Consider the following 19,463-nt stretch of genomic DNA (forward strand, 5'->3'; position numbering starts at 1 on the left):
AGGCCAGTAGTCTGGCCAGCTCGGTGCTATCCATGGAGCCCACAGAGGTTGAAATCCTTCCTGCAAGGTTCTTGACCCAGCTGAACATTACTCTGTTTTGTCTTGCCTTTTTAATCTTAAGATGGTACGTGCCCTTGGCCACCCTCCTACAAGGGGCAATCCCAACGTCCTTGATAGGTTTAGCGGGACTGCCATCTTCAGTGCAGAGCTATCTGTTACCTTCGGGCAGAAAACCATGCTATATGGTACCCAAGTTTGAGTAGATCTAACTCATATTTCTCTGCATAGTATTGCCTCATGGATATACTCTCGATGCGCAGGCAATAACTGACAGCTGATAATTTGTTTCTGGCTCCCTCCTTATTTGAAACGAGTTAGCCACTTCATACTGGGTACTGTAATGGAAAAAAATAGGAAGCTATTATTTGTATTTATTATGTTAAATCAAAAAGTTCAGACATGAAGTTTTCTATTGATGTTTGGAAGACTAGTGTAAGTAAAGTGCTGTTTTTAATAAACAGGCTTGTGGTACAGAATATGCCAAATCAATATACTTAGCGGACTTCCAAAAGAGATGTTTCTGTACTCCTGCAGCACAACCTTTTGCCTCCTGCCAAGGTAATTATCACTATCAATGACAATATCTTTCAATCTCTATTTTAGTTACATTGCTTAAGACTTCAGAAGGCATCCAGGCAGAATAAAGACCTAGAACCCTGTTAAAGAATGTCTCTCACTCAGTGTCTGTGTGCCATATCCAGGCTGGAGCACACCATCTTCCTTTGTTACTCTTATGCCATAATTTATATAGTATTTGTTACGGTTGTTATTTCAGAATGGTACGCTGACCTAATTGAAGGTTTTCACACAGCCTGGGTGTCAAAGGCCTCACTGGTTTTGCAGAGAGTGATATAAATCTCTTAACTGCTACCATGGAGGCGTCTAAACTGGGATCATCTCCCCTCTTCCCTTGTGTAATTCCAGACTCTGTAGCCCAGTGTCTTAGGTACGGGTGATCCTTTGACAATATATATTTGTGATATAATGTCACATGACGTTGTATTCTAAAGACTATACCTTTCTAGATATTCAGAAATGACAACAATTAAATTTTTAATGTGTTGTTTATTCACACATTCAGCTTTATGCCCATACTGGTGTGACTGCGCTGTGTTATCCAAAGTAAATATTTCTGCCTCAATCTTTTAATCGTGTAAAGAATATAATTTATGTCTATCATAAGCATATGTATGGACTTCATCCAATGCTTGTTTGGTGCACTCTAGTTCATAACCAAAAATCCCCAAATAAATCCAGAACAGCTATATGCAACAGTGTTGGAGCTTGGTTTTCTGGGGGCACTGAGTAAGGAAACTGGGGATGTATGTGTGAGTGGATACAGCTTGACAAAGGCATATACACCTGCAAACACAGATACGTGCCTATGCATAAGGTAGTGTGATTTCATTTAGGGCTACTGAACATAAAAATTCCTTATCTTAGTATTTTAATTATGTAACACAGTAAGTGCAACTAGCAAAAAAAACCCCAGCAAAAGAAAAAATTCTTTATGGGAGTGAAACATGGACCAGTAAACAATTCAGAATTGTTACTGAATTCACGTTATTATGTTTAAGCAATCCAGCAAATATTGTCAACTGACAGAAAATACTGTTAACAGCCTTGCAGTCCTTTGGTGCTGTACTACTTCTTCATCTTTGTTTAAACCACTCAGTTTAAGAGTACATTTACTTTTTGGTTGAATAATTCCTATGCTGGTGAAGAGATACTACTTTGGGATTTAGTAGGATAAATGTAGTATTAGTAGTAGTGTCAGGTGAACCATGTTAAATGTATTATCAAACGTTGTTTCTTTGTAATACAGCCTTGCCCAGAGAATGAAATGTGATGAGCTCTCTACAGATGAATAGTGAGAGGCATTTGTAGCTTCAAAGACTTTTGTAAAACAAGATGGTGCAAAAAATGAAGAGAGAGATAAAAATTGTCCTGTTTATAATGCCTTATGAAAGCAATCTTAAGGCGCTAGGGCCAAAGGAGAACTTAGACTGTCCTATAATTTAATTCTGGAAATCAAACAAAGTCCCAGAGGTGCAAACATTCAGTCCCCATTGGCAAACTGTAATACAAAGGTGAAATTTTTAAAAACACTCAGGGTTGCCTTGATTCTCTCCTACTGAAGTCAATATTTTTATAGACATAAGCTAAGACCCAGTCCTATAGTCTGATCCTTATAAGTACTGCAGGAAACTTAAAAGTGGCAGCATTTATTCAAAATACTACAGACTTTAATTAATCCTCTAAGCTCCTTCATGAGTTGGATATTATTGTCTCTGCATTATTAGTAGGGAAACAGAACAGTGACGTAAACATGGTATCAGAGCAAGTCAGAGACCAATCCAGGATTACAGCTCTAGAGTTCTTGACTTCTAACCCCATATTAGCTCCGGTAATTCCACTCACCTCCACAATAATAGCTTGGTATTCACTGAGGGGAAAGGTGGAAATAATAAAATAAATATTTAGTTCAACTAGTCCTCAGTTCAACTAACATAAGATGATTTCAACTACTTACTTTATCGTGCTTTTCTTAGTCCAGCTTTAAGTTTCACGCATAGCTGAACTTCATTATTTCCCTTAAAATATTTTAGACCAAAAGAAGGGATTTTTGGTATCCAGCCAATGCTTTCTTTTCCTGTTCTATGCTGTTACGGTTGCTTACAGTGCTGGTCATGTGCCAAATGCTGTCTAAACTTCAATCTTTCAGATACTTCCTACTCTCTTTTCAGCCTTTTTTTTTTTTTTTAACACAGTACCTGTCTGCCTGCCTCATTTCTTCAAGATCTACCTTTTGAGGGTCCTCTTTGCTTTTCTTAACATTTTCAGTGAGCTGTTCAAATGCTTTACTTCTTCATATTGGCAAGGTAAAAACTGAAAACAGATGTATTTTTTCAACAGGCCAAGATAAGGGTGTTATCTGTATTATGCATGGAAGATAGCAGTTGATCAAATCACATTGGTCTTTTTTGTTATATCTCACTGCAAACTCATGTTTAGGAGAGAACACCGGGTAAATTACAAGACAGTAGATCTGGATTCCGTGTCAAGCAAGAATTGCTTTGCAGTTAGGGTAACTTAACCTCTCGGCTTCTTTTTTACCTATTCTTAGAGGTGTTGCAAGATTCAGTATAAAAGTACTTTAAAGAAGTTTCTTACCATATGCTCAAAGGAACTGTCTAAGTGCAAAGAAAGGCAAGTGTCAGCTCTGTTTGATGCCCATTTTAGTTTAAGGAGAAGGTGGAGAAGGAGGAGAGAAAGTATATCAGGAAGGAGCAAATCAAACCAGGGCCAGGAGAGAAGATATTTGATTTCTTTGGTATTTTATCTTCTCTCTGACTCTTACTCGCTTCTAATCTTATACAGACTTGCTGTCTTGAATTTTCTGATATATGGACTGAGCTTTCAGAAAATAGTTAACCAAAGGCGTTTGATTTATTGATATATATCCATGTACCTGAATGCACCCCAAATGTTCCTGTTTTAAGCTGTCAGGTTGTTCTGTTCGTAAAGCAACATTTCACATTGCATCCTAAAATCTCCATGTATCACAGAGCTTTGCTGAAGACTGACACTGCTGTGGATTGTGTTATTGTATTCTAGGGGAATTAATTTTGCCTAAGAGCCCACACTTCAGTTATTCTTGAGACAGGACTGTAACCTTACAGGCAAAATGCTGATTTTTGTCAAAAGGAAAAGAAACTGACAGTCAGCTTTGCCAGAGTGTGTTGAACATGCATATTTAATGTCACTGCAAAGCATAGATTAGAAAATTGTCTGCATACTTCATAAGTGATAGTAGAAATTGATTAAAGCAATTGATTGTACCCTGTGCAAGGAAGTATTTACGGTCATTACATTAATGCCAAAAAGCACCTGTCAGCTTCAGAAAGGGCATCTACTGATTTGTTGACAGGCAATTTCAAGTTCGCTTTTTACAGAAACTCATATTAAGGGCTTCCTTGAACTAGATGATCTTTAACAGATATTTCCTTTTTGCCAGATGCTGAAATGCAATTTTAGATACATCATGTGGTGTTTTCTTGATTTGTTTAATATCCATGCTGAGAGGTGCTGAAACAATCATTCTGCGTAGCGATGTCTGATACGCTGTCCCTTCCTATCCATGAATGCAATTATGCTCTCATCTGTTTATCAAAGCTACACTCACATGCACCTTCCTACTCACAATATATTCCCTTACATCTGCTTTGTTTAAAAAAAATAAATCTCAAAATCTGTTTAGTGGGACCTGCTAAATTCTGCATTGGATCATTCAGCAGAGAACTTCAGCGTTTCGGTGTTAAACAGCTTCCTTCTTGTGGGGTTGCTGTGAGATCTGTGCCATTATAGCGGTTTGATATAGAAAGAAGAGAGGGAAGTAAGTCCCCCTCCAAAGCTAGACTGACTACAGAATTGAGGATGGAATTGAAGGAAGTAGACAAAGGGGCTAGAAGAAGTCTCATAACCTAACTGCAGTGTTGCTCCCCTGAATTAGTCTAGCGTAAGTTTGCCTTCTTTAGGCCCCTCCTTAGATGTCTAATACAGCCCGTTTTAAGAATATACTGCAGTATTAGGTGTTCAGTGGCCAGCCTTGCTTTGTCAATTAGAAAAATGGATGAGGCACGTTTTGGATAATGATGTTCTGTGTTGAGGTAGAGCGTGTTCCTGCCTCAAGATGATGCAGACATTTGTTACGTTTTCTAACTTTCTGCTTCTGCGTCTTCTGGGCCATGGGTAGTACAGATTGCTTTTGTTTTATAGTCTTAGCTAATGTGTTTGCAAATTGCGATGAAAGAATCTCAGAAAATTACGCTATACATCAGCTGAGACAGAACAAATGGTTTTTCCCTTCAAACTGCTCCAGTGTGCTATTTGAGTGCAAATCAGTAGTTTTTATGGAGTAGCTAAAGTTTGGTCTGAATAAGCTATATTTCAGAGAATCTAATAATCAAAAATTAAACAGGTTTCCTCAAGATGGATAGGAAGATTAAATTAAAGGGTGGTTTACATTAGCGTTTGGCTCTACAAAGGGGGAGAAATATTGCTATGTGGAATACTTAGCTTCATTAGCAAAAGTAGCCCAATTAAAATATTTGCCATATGGTTTTTTTAGGGATTTCAAATAGACCTTTCTTGAATTTTCCTTGATTCAGAGATGCTAACATTAAATGTGACACATGAGATGGTAATTACAAGGTAATTATTTGATTTTCAATAAATAGACATTTCCATTAGATTCCTTCTGGCAATATCTAGCTGAGGAAGTTGATTTCATAGCCAAATACACTATCAAGATGTCTTTTCTTTACCCAACTATGTAAGGAACAATAATGATAACTACTTCTTTTAATGTTCCTAGCCATCTGTACCTCGACACTCTGCAATGTCTGATGTGCTACTTTTTGATTAGGCTATCAGATTTGCTGAATGTGGACTTGATGCTTCCTTTTTTCCTTTTCCGTAGACTTGCAAAACCACCACTTATCTTTTATCCTACTTTTTGTAATAGTATCTTTGCATGTAATCTGCAAGGATTGGCTGTTAAGCTTTTCTGTCACAGTCCAGGGTGACACCTGTGTTTAAAAGGTTTGCCTGAATTCCCCAGTCTCTAGGTTTTTGCTTGTAGTTTCAAGATTTAAAAAGTCATGATGCTTCAAAGTTTCGTCTCTAGGATTGCAAAATCAGATGCATTTGTCTGGCCTGTGCACATACTATGTAAAGAAATGTTTTAAGGTACTGAAATGATCTCTCTAGATGATGTTACACAATTATGAATTTAGACCCAAATCCCAGCAGCAATAGGCTAGTTAACACTTTTACTGTGCTTGCATAAGCATGGAGATGAAATGTACTTTAGATGCCAGCCCTACCCAATTTGTTGACCAGGGAAGGAAGCCAAGGTGGCCAGGTAGTATGTTGCTATGTGCCACTGACTACAGAAAATAGCATGACTTAGCCACGCTACACTGAGACATCACCTGTGCTTGGTTAAGAGCTCTGATGACTAAATTCTCTCCCTTGCACAGCCAGCCAGGCTGACGACCATTTATCTCAGGGGTATGAGACATTTCTGCTGAACTGTGCAGCTGCTGCTGAGTTGGCTTTGCAGCTTCTGAGCATCAAGGTAGCATTTGCAACCATGGCCACTTACATATCCACTCAGTACTTTTCACAGGCTGTTGTCATTTGTCACTCAAGGTTCACTCTTGTCATTTAGTTTATATGTTTCTTCAGCAAGTTGTAGCCTGACTGTAAACTCCAGTTTGCATTGCTCTTGGCATTTACGTATTTAATACCCAGACAATGCTTCTGTCTACTGGTTTTTTGTTTGGTTTGGTTTATTTGTTGGTGTCTGTGTGATTGCTCCTCTGTGTCTAGGCAAAAGGAAAAATACTGAAGAACTAGAAAGATCTACTGACTGGTCATCTCATCACTTGTGTTTGAGGACCAGTGATACTGATCAGCTCATCTCATTTTTACTTCTGTAATGGCGCTATATACTGCCCCTTCCAGGAGACACTGCTGTCTGCTACAATGACAGTCACTGAAAAAATAATGTTCTGGACAGTACTAAATAAGACAGACACTTGACAGTGTCAGAAGTAGACTGTGACAAATGTGACAAATGTGAATATAACACAATTTTAAAAAAACTGGTCTGTTCAGTTCTATAATTTTCAGGGGCATCTCCACAAATCCTGTTATTTTCATGCTAATCCGTTTCTTTAGATCTTTCTACTGTAGAACCATAACTTATCAAAATGCAATTTTTAACAATTGCTTACTTTTTTTTTGACCAACTGTAAGGAGGGCCAATTCTAATATGCTGAGGAAGACAAAGAACACAGTACAAGATGAATTCATATTTTCCAACAGACATTGTGATGTTTATACAACAGACTCATAATAGTAATCCATTCTTGTGACAAATGTATCAAAGACAGAAATAGCACAGTTAATTTTTTAACATAAATAATTAGCAGGCTGCAAACATTTTTTGATTTTTAACTAATTTCTCATGATTTTGTCATCCTATTTGTCTAGCCATAAGGTTATAAAGTATTTCCAGTGATGATGGTATAACTGTTTGCTTGCTGTTTTCTTAAGATAAAGTTAATTCAATGCTAAACCATAGTAGAGTGATTAGAAACATTTTTTTGGTAAATGAATTAATAATGTATTATATGTTGTAACTGGAAAGGAATCTTTAAAATCTTCAAGTATGCTTACTTTATTTAGTGATCCTATTATCAATAAATTCTAGTACCAGTACAAAAGATCAGTGCTTTCCAGTCTGGTTTTTAATTTTGAGTTTTTCATTCTTTGCTGCTGCTGACCACAGAAAGGTACAATGCATCATCTCTTCTTGTAAAGAAAAATCTTCATTTAAGTTGATGACATTTCATTCTCTTATTAGTTTAAAATGTGGTTCAACAAAACGGAAAAGCCAACTATGACCATGAGAGTAGTGAAATTTCACATGAAGGTTGAAAACAGTAGTCTTGGGATATGAAGCCCTCAGATAGTTACAGAAAGGTGAAAGGGAGCAGAGAGCTGTTGGTGTAGAACAAAGGATGTTGCATGGTAGGTGCAAAGCAAGCAATGTTAAAATGAATGTGAGAGATCATGGATAGCAGCTTCGGAAATTGTTGAGGATTTGTTTTGCTACCTACCAGAAATCTGAGCACTATGTAGACTGTTACTTCTTCGATTGGTAAAGGAAGGCAGTAACTTGGTTTTGTCTGTATTTAGACTTGGTAGGCTTCCATATTTCATTTTAATTTTCTTCAGGAGAATTAAAACAGCAGCATGAATAAAACTTACAGTATATGAGACAAAGTGTGGGCTAACATTATACCAACAGTGAATTATGATCTTTTAGTGTAAATATCCAGGTGACCCTCAGAATAATTCTGTTCAGAATTTTGTTTTACTCTAAAAAGTTATCTTTGAAGGGATGTATTTAAATGGCCAGGAAGTATTGAAGTTGTTGCCACTGTAAGTCTCCTTAGGGTAATCTAGAAAGGTTATTAGAACAACTCATCCATAGATTACGTTGCTTAGTCTGCTGAGGTGCTGATACTCAGTATCAGGTTTTATGGGTGAATTGCTTGCCCACATTAGTGCATTTTTGTAAAGTAGAATTGAGAAATAAATTAAAAAACCCTCATGCCAAACTTCCAGAACACAAAGATCAGCAGCATTATGTAACGTATCATCACTTCCTGCAGTGGATATTGCAGCAGGTTCTTTCGTCCTGTGATAAAAGCAATTAGATTTTGAATCTCCAAACACTGGAATGCAGCCGAGTGTGTATCGAAGGTACTGAAGTTCTTTGAAGTGTTTACAGTTAGATGGCTTGTGTTAGTTCCATAAAATACACCAGCTATTAATGTAAAGATCTATGTTATCTTTCTGGGAAGGATTTGGGAGACTGATTAAAAACCTTCACTGTGCTTCTAAATAAATCTTGGTCTATAGCTGAACAAGCAACCTAAATATGACTTCTGAAGCCAATTTTGCTAGGAACTATTTTCTTATCATTTCATATAATCCAAGAAATCTAGTCTAAATAGTGTTATGAAGCAACTTGTGGAGGACTGGATTTCCTTTTTCTTAAATGACTCAGAAACTAATGGTAGCTCTTTATCTTTTTGTCTAGGAAAGCCTGAAAATATTTGGAATTAAATTTGATTAAATGCCATGTCAGGAGTGCTGGTTTTTTCAGCTGAAGCCTTCAAAACTTTCACCTACGAAAATGAAGTTACCTTTTGATGTATAATGTTTTTAGGGCTTTTTATTACTAATAAATGTTAGTAGTATTCTCAGGTGTTCATATTTGCAAATAGAAAAATGTAGGCTTCATGTAAAGTTTGAAAATTCTACTATTTTCTAAGAAAATGGCTGAGACATACCCAGCAATCACAAAGCAGGAATGGCAAGCTATGCACTGTGAAGATTCTTCCCAGAGCAGCTCCACAGTTACTACATGGCAGATGCAGCAAAGTGGTTGAAGTGTCCCTATATAGTGTGAACACATCCAGCTTGTCTACTTTAATGGTCTGTCATATGCAAAGATTTCCTGGGAGTCTGTGCCACATTTGGTGTACATCCACATCTCCGGCACATCTGACATCCCATTTATACAGCAGGACTACAGTAGCTCCACTGTGAAATGTGTGTTAGTAGAGGAAGAGTCATACATTGTCCTGGATAGATACTGGGGGGAATGCTAGGGCTGCCCAAAATTCTGATAATCCTTTGGCATTCCTGCGTATGGCCAAGAGTTGTCATAAGAACATAAGCTTAAGTTGATTCAGATACCGACTTGTGACTGCATTGTCACTGGCCTTATTATCACCATTAATAGGTTTTCTTTCATGAAAAGAGAATCTTTTAGTGCCCACTGATTCATATGATTGTTTATTGATCATGAATTTATGATACTGACCTAAGTGTGGTTGAAATATCAAAGTGGATGGCTCTTTTAACATCAAGTCAAGCGTGAGGATAAAGCGGAAGCTGGAAAAGGCTGTTGATGAGCAACAGGAGATCTGAATCCACCAGGACTGAGAACCAAGGAGGGCAGCAGGGCATGTTCTGGGCAGTGCTAGTAGGAGAAACAGAAGCTGAGAATGTGAGAAGCATCACACAGCTGAGAGAGAGATGCAGGGGCACTTGAGGAACAGCTAGCACTTACTGAGGGTTAGTAGCTACTCCTTAGCCTGCGTATGAGTTGTGTGTAGCAGAAACACAGTATGACAGGTGGAGGTGCGGAGTATAAGCAAGAAAAGACTAGTCAGTTTCCTATGGAAAAAGGACTGCAGAGCCTCCATGGAGTTGAAACCCTTGGATCTTTAATCTGCTAAGATCTGAAATTTTGAGGAAGCCACGGGTGAGCAGCATCTTTGAACCCTAGGCAGCAGGTAACTAAATACAAGTGAACAGAGGCCAAAAAAAGCAGCTTCATTGCCAGTACTGTAAAAAGTACTCCCAGAGACAAATTCTGCAATAAGCAGCATCCTTCACTTAAGTAGAAAAATCCCTAGAGTTGAAAACTGTCTTCGACTTTAACCACATGGGTCACAGGGTGGGGATAGCCGAGCCACGGACTGAACGGGCAGAGGAAGCAGGGTCTAAATACTGTTTTTACCACTAGTGGCCACAGTGACACCGCATGTGTATTCTGCTAAATTGTAGGCTGAACTATTTAAATACTGTGTGTCAAGACCTAAAAAAAGCTTGCAATTTAGTTAATATCTGTAAACTTAAATGGCTGTCCAAATGGCAGCTCCCCTATATAGGTAGTCTGCCTTTCCATAGCGTGCTGAATAAATGATCATGTATGAATGAGGATGGGAGAATTTCTCCTGCCCCACCAGGAAGTGTGTGGTACAACCAGTATCTTTTCTTTTTCATTCTGTTGCTCTACATTCCTCCCTTGTCTTAAAAAATGGCTCCTTGTCTTTGTTTATCTTTTCTCTTTCATTTCCTGTTTCAATAGTTGTTTCCTTTCCCTTAGGAAAACCAGCAGCATGCATCTATATTTATCCATGTCCACAAACTTACTCCCTGTCCTGGTTTTTCCTCCTAGTTTTGAGAGGACAGAGGATCTGGTAACAAGCTCTTACAGGCAGAAGTTTGCCATCTCTCTTCCCTGTACACTGACACCTAATGGCAGGCACACATCTGACATTTTTTTTTTTTTTTTAAGCCTTAGGTTGTTTTAAAAATGTCTGGACTGTTGCAGTCCAAAATGTGAGAGCTGGTGGGTATATTTTTGTGTGGCACTCACTGTGTTAATCCCCTTCTGTATACAGTCTGAGAAAAGGGGGTCCATAGAAGTGCTTAGCTTTCCTACCACTATTTATTCCCTTATCAGACTTTTCATGAAATTTGCAGTAAACATGGCAATGAGTACTTTTTTTCTGGTTTGCTTATTTGCTAGAGAACTTTTTATTCTGGATTTTGATTCACAGAATATCAAAGACTACTGAGCCTCCTTTCATTCATTATTCCGCAACTCACTTGTTTGTGCACAATCACCTCTACCATGATCTGTGTACCTCTTTATCAAATAATATGTATATTGTATTTTACTCTTCTGTACTGTTCTCCATCATTTCTTACTGGCAAGGAGGCAAGGTGATGGGTACAAGGGGAAGAACGCTGTTATCTAATATATGGTAACTTAGAGGAGTGCTATTTAGTTTTTTTTTGGGGGGGGGGGTATTTAAAATTAGTTTCTGTTCTGTTATATTACAGGCCTGAATTCAGTCAGTCATGACCTCAATAGTGCCTGTTTTAATGTAATCGCTGCTTGCTGACTGCTGTTCCAAGAATAAAAATTTAAGCCAAAAGATTTAATGAAATCCTTTGGGATTAGTGCTCACCGGGCTGGGGAAATTGCATATCAACCTTTTCTCTGTACTCTAACCATACGGTTTGGTATTTGAATAGGAGGGTGTCCAAGAGAGACAACTCTGAGTTCATTGATAATTTACATTTTTGTCAGTTACAAACCTGGTATTTGGGATTCTGTTGCCATAGCAATCCATCTGGGCCTGAACGGATAGTGTTTTAAGTGGTGGTTGTATAGGGATTCACAGCGTGCGCTTTAAATCCCTTCTAAACTAATCCTTAGATCTGTTCTGTGACTTATTTGAGGCTTCAACAAAATCAGTGTTACTCACAGTAAAAAGTTTATGCTGAGCAAATTAAGCCCATAAAATATTAGAATATGCGTATGATTAAGGACTGTAAAGTTCATAATGTATGACAATTTCTGTTTCAATATGTGAAGCAATTAATAAATGCCCACAACTCCATTTTTTTCAAAATACATTTAATTTGTTGCACATTATGCAACTAGAAATTATCCAGACTCTGTACTGGTTATTAGCTAATTTAAACTTCATAATCGAATGCTAGCCTCATTTTCCCAGATGTCAGTTCTATGTTTTACAGGATGTCAGTCTATTCATAATACTGTATAACTTCCACTTTCAATTAATCTGATTTTCTCTCTTAGAAATAATTCTAAAGCAGAGAATAAAATTTGAAATTCCCATTTTCATTTCTAACACTACTGGAGTTGGGTTTTGAGGCTGCGCTGCTAAATTCAGTAGGCTAAAACACCAGATGCTTTTTGTTTGAAGTTTGGTTTATATTTTCTCATTTCGCCACCCAAAATTTCAAAATGGTTTATTCAGAACTTCCCAGATATGCCACATAAAGGGATGTCCTCAGGTTTGAAAGACGATCAATAAACTCCTCGGCAAACCTGGGCTAAGTTTCAGCTCTGTCAAAACCAAAACTGTCCTGAAACTGATTTCCAGAGCTTTTAGTTCTTCATAACAAGAATGTTGTCCAGTTGTGCTCTCAAACTGTCACTAAACCATAATGATGATGTATTAGCAGCCCTTTATTACTCCAGAGTATCGAGATTCAGTTTGCAAAATTATTCCTCAATGTTTGAAAGAGAGGAGAGAGAAAAATATTCAAATAACAGCCATATGCTCTACTAATGAGTATTTAGCCCATAATCCTAAACAGACAAAAATTGTTTCTTCATGAAATTTGTAAAAGATCACGCAGTTCTTCCTAGCTGTAAAAATAGTAATAGAACAAAGAAACTGCAGATGGCCTAAGAGATCTTGAGAAATCTTTAATTACCATGCAACTTCCCTTTCGTCTTTTGTATTACAGTTCACAATGAATAGTGAAGCATGTAATAGAAGGGGCTTATTTTTGCCATGATTCTGTGATGCTAAAAATGTTCTTTGTCACCTGTAATAAATGTAAATGTTAAACAAGAGTTTCCTGAGAAAAACTGCAAAGAATCCCTTCCTTGCAGTGGAGTAGGGTTTCTTCATTTCATGAGCGAAGATAGTTTGTATATTCTTAAATTCAGTGTGGCTGACTGAACTTTGTTTATTTTAGAGGTCCAGTTCTTCTCCCCCAGCTTAAATGGACTATTTCCATAATTGGTTACCACTGAAGGTAACTGGGAACAGAGAGCTTAGATTCAACTAAAAAAGGCTTTGTTTTGATTGCTTTTGCATATCCTTATGACTAACTAAAGTAAAAGTTGCAGATCATTTATGTGATTATGTACGTAAAATTACATGCCCTAAAGTATCTTCTGTAGATACCATTTGTAAAATATAGATTACGCTTCAAAGGAATATTACAAGATGTATTCAGGCATATCAAAATGTGTTTCTGTTGATATTTCCAATGGTTTCATTAGGAAAAGTCTTCCCTTGCAAATACTACTGAAATGAAAACGGAGCCTTGGAAGATACTAGCGGTATGACAGATGCTATTTGTAGCTCTGGAAATACAGTTGTCACTGCAGGGAATCTCCTGCACTGAAGACCCACAGGAGTCCATAACCAAGGGTGAATGAATTAATCTTCCAACACATCTCATAAAAAATAGCCTGTATTTAATAGTAAGTGATAGAAACACAGTTGAATTTCTCTGGTAATTTTTTTGATCTTTCTCTAGAAATGCAAATCTTTCCTGTTTATTTCTCTCTCTGTATTTTAGCTCTGCAAATCCTTGCAAAGAGTGCTGATATTTAGTCTCCTTGATTACTGTTGATTTATATTGATTGGTTTTTACTTATTTATTCCAGAGCTGTATTATGTTTTTCATATGTTTTGGAAACTTCGTCTGTCAACTTCAAGGCAGCAGGCGGGCTGTCTCTGTTTGCACTTAATGAAGCACCACACTTACTCATGGTTTCGCTTAAATTTGCTTCCCTAATCTAGCACATAACCTGTATTTTTGTTCAGTTATTTCCAATTAATACTCAAGTAAACATCTGTCTTTCCATTTTCTGTCTTGGCAGCAGAAGGAAATAGTTAATCTTCTGAAAGGCTCAGTAATAATATGACACAGCTTGACACAGACAGCTTAGAGAAACAGGGGAAGATTGAGACAGTGTACCGCAGAGCAGGTGTGACTCTGTGTGTTAATTTCTCTAAGGCACTTGCAGCTACCTCTATTCAAATGCAAGATGTACACAGAGACCTGAACCAAAACCCTGGGTCTGAACCCCGGGAGAAGGTTGGGATTAGAGCTTTTAATTGAAACCTGTCTCTGAGTGTGTCTGAATTTCAAATCCCTCAGTATGGGAGGGCTTGAAGGACAGGGAGAGAGGCAAAGTTTTGGTTGAACCCGTTCAAGAGGTATTGGAGTACAGTACTTCAGATTAGGTCTGTCATGGCCTGTACCAGCACATTTTATACAGCTAATAAGGAGCACCAAGCTATGTGAGGCCTGCTAAGACTATTGTCAGATGTATTACAAACTCCGGGAAGGAAGTGAGTTGATCCCACAGCTGTGTTTTACACCAGCATCTGAATTGTTCTAAACCCTTTCGAAATAAGGGTTTCATATCATTGTCCAGCTGACTTTGCATTGTTCAAGTGCTCCACGACTCTTCACTGATATCTAGGACATAACAAAATAGGCTGTTAGAAGAGCTAATCCCTACAGTACAAAAAAGTTTAAAACTTAATAATATAATATTGTATGCTTCAGACTCATGGACTGTATAGCCCTCAGCTCCAAACCGCTGTTACTTGTTGCCTAACAGGTTACTTCAGTAGGCTGACATGCAAGTGAGTGATTATTATAGATATTGACAGAACTATACAGAAGGCAATAATGATTTTTTACTAAAAAAGAAGGTAAAATTAGCTTTTTTAAGCAGTTATGTTCTGAATCCTTTATTATTTGAGTCATGAAAGATGGTAGCCTGGTTAATTTAGGGTGAGATGCTGGATGGAATCGTGATTTGCCTTTTTTAAAGACCAGAGTAAGGGTTGATGTGATATAGTTTGACAATTTTAGATAACAGCAGTTTCGTTTTCCTCTGACAAAGTTGATGTAAAATTAAAAATACATTTACCTATCTTGGTAACTGTGCATTTGGCTCCCTTTATTTAACTGCATCAAAATTGGTCATCTTCGCATTTAAGTGCCTTCACAGCTTGATCCTGCCTGCTCTTTCACGTTAGCGTTGCCCTTATTGCAACCCTTATTGCCCATCAGTCCCAATTTTCTCCCTTCTCTCATGCAACCTTTATTCATTAAAATCGTTAATAGTAAAAATCTGCAAAGCCAGTATGCTGTGTTCCTTCAAATCCTGCCTTAAAACTCACCTCTGTTGTGATGCCTGCAAACTGCCCAAGAAAGGCTAAGCAGCTGGTGTGCCGTGATCAGTGCTTATTATGCTAATTGTCTGCATGAAACAGTGGGAGTGAGGCATCCAACACCCCTCTGCAGCATGCCCCACTCTCCTCCAGAAGCGGTGGGGGAGGCTGTGGCTGTGGCTGTCATTGGAGGTACATGTTGTTTCTTCCTTAACTCCTCAGTCTAATCGGGTAATCCAGCCAAGATCTAATACAGCGTGAGAATTTAATTTTGACCAGAGGATTGCCAACCTCACAGGTGTGAAAGCCTGTGACCTTCCCTGAACTGGGGAGAGCTGCAGGTGCAGCCCAGATGCAATTCAGATGCCCAGAATTTGGTAGGAGGTTTCAAAAGGGATTTGTCCCCCGAACCTGTGGATTTTCCATCTCTGCTGCTATTGTAGTACCTAAGACTGGAAACTTTGCCTATTAAGGAAAAGGAGCAATGTGGATTTTCTCTTCTGGATGCTTTCACGAAAACCCAAGGCTTTAAATCTTGGAGTAAACGAAAACTAAATATGAAAATGGCAAACTTCTATGGCACAAATGAAACTGGGTAATTTATTTTATGTACATGATAAATGCATGTATTTCTTTTTCTTACAGAAACGTGGAGTCCTGAATAAACAAAGAGAAGAGAGTTAAGCACACAGTCTGTATTGTGAACAGTAAGTGACCCCATTATGTACTCTGAAGCTAAACACTATTTGTACTTCCATTTCTTTTGTATTTTTTCTTATTCACAGTTCTTTCAACAAGTGTAAGAAATTAGTGCAGTGAGCATTTCTGCCTTTTATCCAACTCAGTTTCATTTCACAGGGGTAGACTTTTATTAATCCTATAATCATCTTAGGTAAGAGGCCCAGATAATCCACACAATGTGTCTTCATTGCTGCCCATACTGAAAAGATTGCCTTTTTCTTCTCAGTAAAAGTGAATTGTGATAGTAGAAGGTACCAAGCTAAAAACAGTATTACACTAACATTTGCTCACACCTGAAATTTTACGAAAAACCACATAGGTGGTTTTTTTTTACCACTACCATCAGCGTAGTCAGATCTTGTTGGGTCGGGACACAAGTAAGAGAGTTTTATGGGTTTGTGTTTACCACTTAATCACTGATTAATTGTTCTGTACTGCCCTGGTCAGAGCTGTGCTGTTCGCTGCACAGTATGACCAGTCACAATGCATGGCTGCGCTGGCCTTTGATAACTACAGCTTTATAAAACATCAAGAAATTAAGACTACTCGCTGAGACAAGAAAGTGAGCCATGGTTGTGCTGTGGATGATATTATTGATGTTGTCCTTTGAAAAAAATCTCAGCCTGCTGGTGAAGTACCAGTCGTGATACAGTAGAGAACAGACACTGCTTTTATTGCCAGTCCTAAGTAATATGCCCTGGGAGACGTAGCAGGGTATATGGGTGTACTGCATTACTGGGTATTAAAAGGTGGCAATATCCTTTGAGAACCAAAGCGGGTGAATGTGTGTTAAGGCATTTCTATTAACAGTTCCAACACAACAGTTCCTCTATGCTAGGTGCTAATAGAGCCTGCCTTTTTGTGGTAGAAGATTGTGGACAGTAAGTAATGTACAGAGAATATGTGCCCTTCAGCACCATTTGGCTTATAGAATATACATTTGACAGTATATCATGCAGTAGAATTGAAGGAATTTTATTATCATATACTAAATCTCTATTCATTTAGCCAAACTGGCGGATGGAACAGACTAGTTTTGGGTAGAAATAAATCTTGAAGATTTTTTGGCAAGCAGTAAAAATAAAACTCTTTGGTGGAAAAGAGTATGTATAAACCTCAATAGCCAAAAAATGCCCAGTATCTCTCTGGGCAACCACGTTCAATGATGGGTTTTAACATCACATTTAATAAGACAACATGAAAGGAAATGTGTCACTTTTCACTGAAGCCGAGGGCATTGTAATGCTTGTTTGAAAATCTGTATGGTTATTTATACAATGTACTAAACTGTGCTACCAGTAGGCATTTTTTAGACATATAAGGAATCATACATATGTTCCAGAAGATCATTAGAAAAAAAATCAGTTTTAAAAAAACTTCTCAAAACTCTTACTTATCTATTATTCCTCTTAACTTTCCATTGCTGCTTCTGCCAATCATTCCTTCCATTTTCTCTTCTTTCCCCCTGTGACTCTTGTGGTTTATATTCCTTGCATGCTATCATACCTTTCTTCACCCTTTATCTTTCCAGTCTTTTACCTACACAGCAAATCTGCTCCAACTTCATAGTTTCTCCTCACATCTCCCACACAGGGCCATCTTTTCTTCCTCGTGGCAGAGCTGCATTGCAGAATGTTCCCGATCTTTGGCAAATTTTGAGCTTGCTATTTCTAGTATGAAATAGATACTCTGCAGACCAAGAACGTTATCGGTATTGTCGGGTAATAATGCACAGAATAATGCCATATACCTATATCTAAGGAATTTGCAAAGGGTTGCAACATATTGTAATATGGGTCAGCTCTTGCAATTTTTATTTGACTTGCGGAAGGGTATAGTGGAACTTTTGGGAGTTGTTATTGAACGCATGGGATGCCTTCAACGAAATCAATTATGCTTTGCCCCCGGATCTTAAGTTTTGGCAGCAGATGACTGATAGTTACATGCATAAATACTAGCAATTCCAAGCAATTTGTATAATTCAACTGATGTATGTATACAAAAAATCCAGGAGTTGTTATAGACCTGTTTGTAGAAAGTAAATTTCACTACTGCAGACACTCGAAGATTTTCTCCTCCCTTGTATTCCTGTGTCAAGTGGCCAGAACTCACAGGCAGCTGTTTCAGAATAGCATGGATTTATTTCTGTATAGTGAGAAAAAATTAATCAACTATTATTGGTACTCCATCACATACAAATTCTCTCTCTCCTGCTGGCAGAGTAGGTTGACAGAACCTTTTCATAGTATCCATCAGTTAATTTTATCAGTCATGGTATTATGATTATAAACTACAAATGATCTAACAATGAATATATAATTACAGAAATGAAACTGTACAGTGGTTATTTAACATTTGTAATGTGTAATTTATTTAACGCTCTCTTTGGAATGTAATAAAACAGAAATAAAATTACATTTATCTCTCATCCGTCATCAGTGAGGAGCAATGTTATCAGCCTGATCAGGCTATACATTCAGTCATGTAGGGAAGTTCATGTATGCTACCTTTGGGCCTGCTTAAAACACCCTTGTGAACTGTATGTTACTCATACACTAAGCAACAAGTCATTCTTCTGACACTGGGATGAATAAATTGTGGATCTTTGTTTTAAAATACTTTTTCTCAACCTGAATTAAAACCTAAAATTTAAAATACTGAGTGCTGAGAGGCACAAATATTGGATTCCGGATATAGGAAGAAGATAAAATTAATACTGTTCTTATTAAGGAGAGGATAAAATAAAAGTCATAATATATACTATATTTCGTGGGTTTTAATTGTTCTCATCTTTGTTTTAGATGCAAGGGCCTTTGTCATTTGGCTTTGATACTGCAAAAGATCGCAGTCATCCTTTGTGGAGGAGGGAGAAAATCTTGCAATATGTGTTCCAAAAAAGGTGTCCATTCTCCTCGCAGAGTCAGCAGCAATCAAATTTCATCTGCCACATACTTTGGTTTATCAAATAATTGACATCTTTGGTGGCTGCTGGTTAATAAAAGTTTTTTCATTATTCTTGTTTAATAAAGACAAGTTCAGGTAATGTGCCATAAATTAGGAGACCGCACAAACGAAGCACTAATGCAGGAGGAGGATGGACAAACTGCGCTTTGCTGCAAGCAGATGAGAGGAGGCTTGGCCTGCTGAAAATTATTGTACGGTCAGATTGACTCCATTACGTATAGAGGAACTAAATTCGTGTTAGACTTACCATTAGCTCATGAGCACGCAATATTACCGTTGTTTACCCTAATATCTATTTTGAAAGCTACCGTGGTTTATATTTTACCATTTACCATGTTGTATCTAGAGGTATGTAATGTACCAGAGATGAAGTAGCTTGGTTTTGGAAGGGTGAGTTTTGTAAAAGTTGAATTTATGAGCCTTCAAAAAGAAATGAGCCTGTGGTTTCTGAATGTTCTCTACTAATCACAATAATCTACCCCTACATTACGATTTCAGTGTTTCATTGCAATA

At 37.7% G+C, this 19,463-nt stretch overlaps 1 protein-coding gene across 6 annotated transcripts in view; it reads left to right on the top strand.

The window, feature by feature from the left end:
* SYT1 (synaptotagmin 1) overlaps positions 1-19,463 on the top strand; it is a 457,999-nt gene that overhangs the window by 208,118 nt on the left and 230,418 nt on the right. For all 6 annotated transcript variants that reach the window (XM_076333461.1, XM_076333478.1, XM_076333451.1 and 3 more), the window contains one exon: positions 15,891-15,952. The gene's annotated coding sequence lies outside the window, so the exon portion shown is untranslated. The remainder of the gene's footprint in view (positions 1-15,890; positions 15,953-19,463) is intronic.

Source organism: Aptenodytes patagonicus, chromosome 1 (assembly GCF_965638725.1).
Source record: "Aptenodytes patagonicus chromosome 1, bAptPat1.pri.cur, whole genome shotgun sequence".
NCBI classification, from domain to species: domain Eukaryota; kingdom Metazoa; phylum Chordata; class Aves; order Sphenisciformes; family Spheniscidae; genus Aptenodytes; species Aptenodytes patagonicus.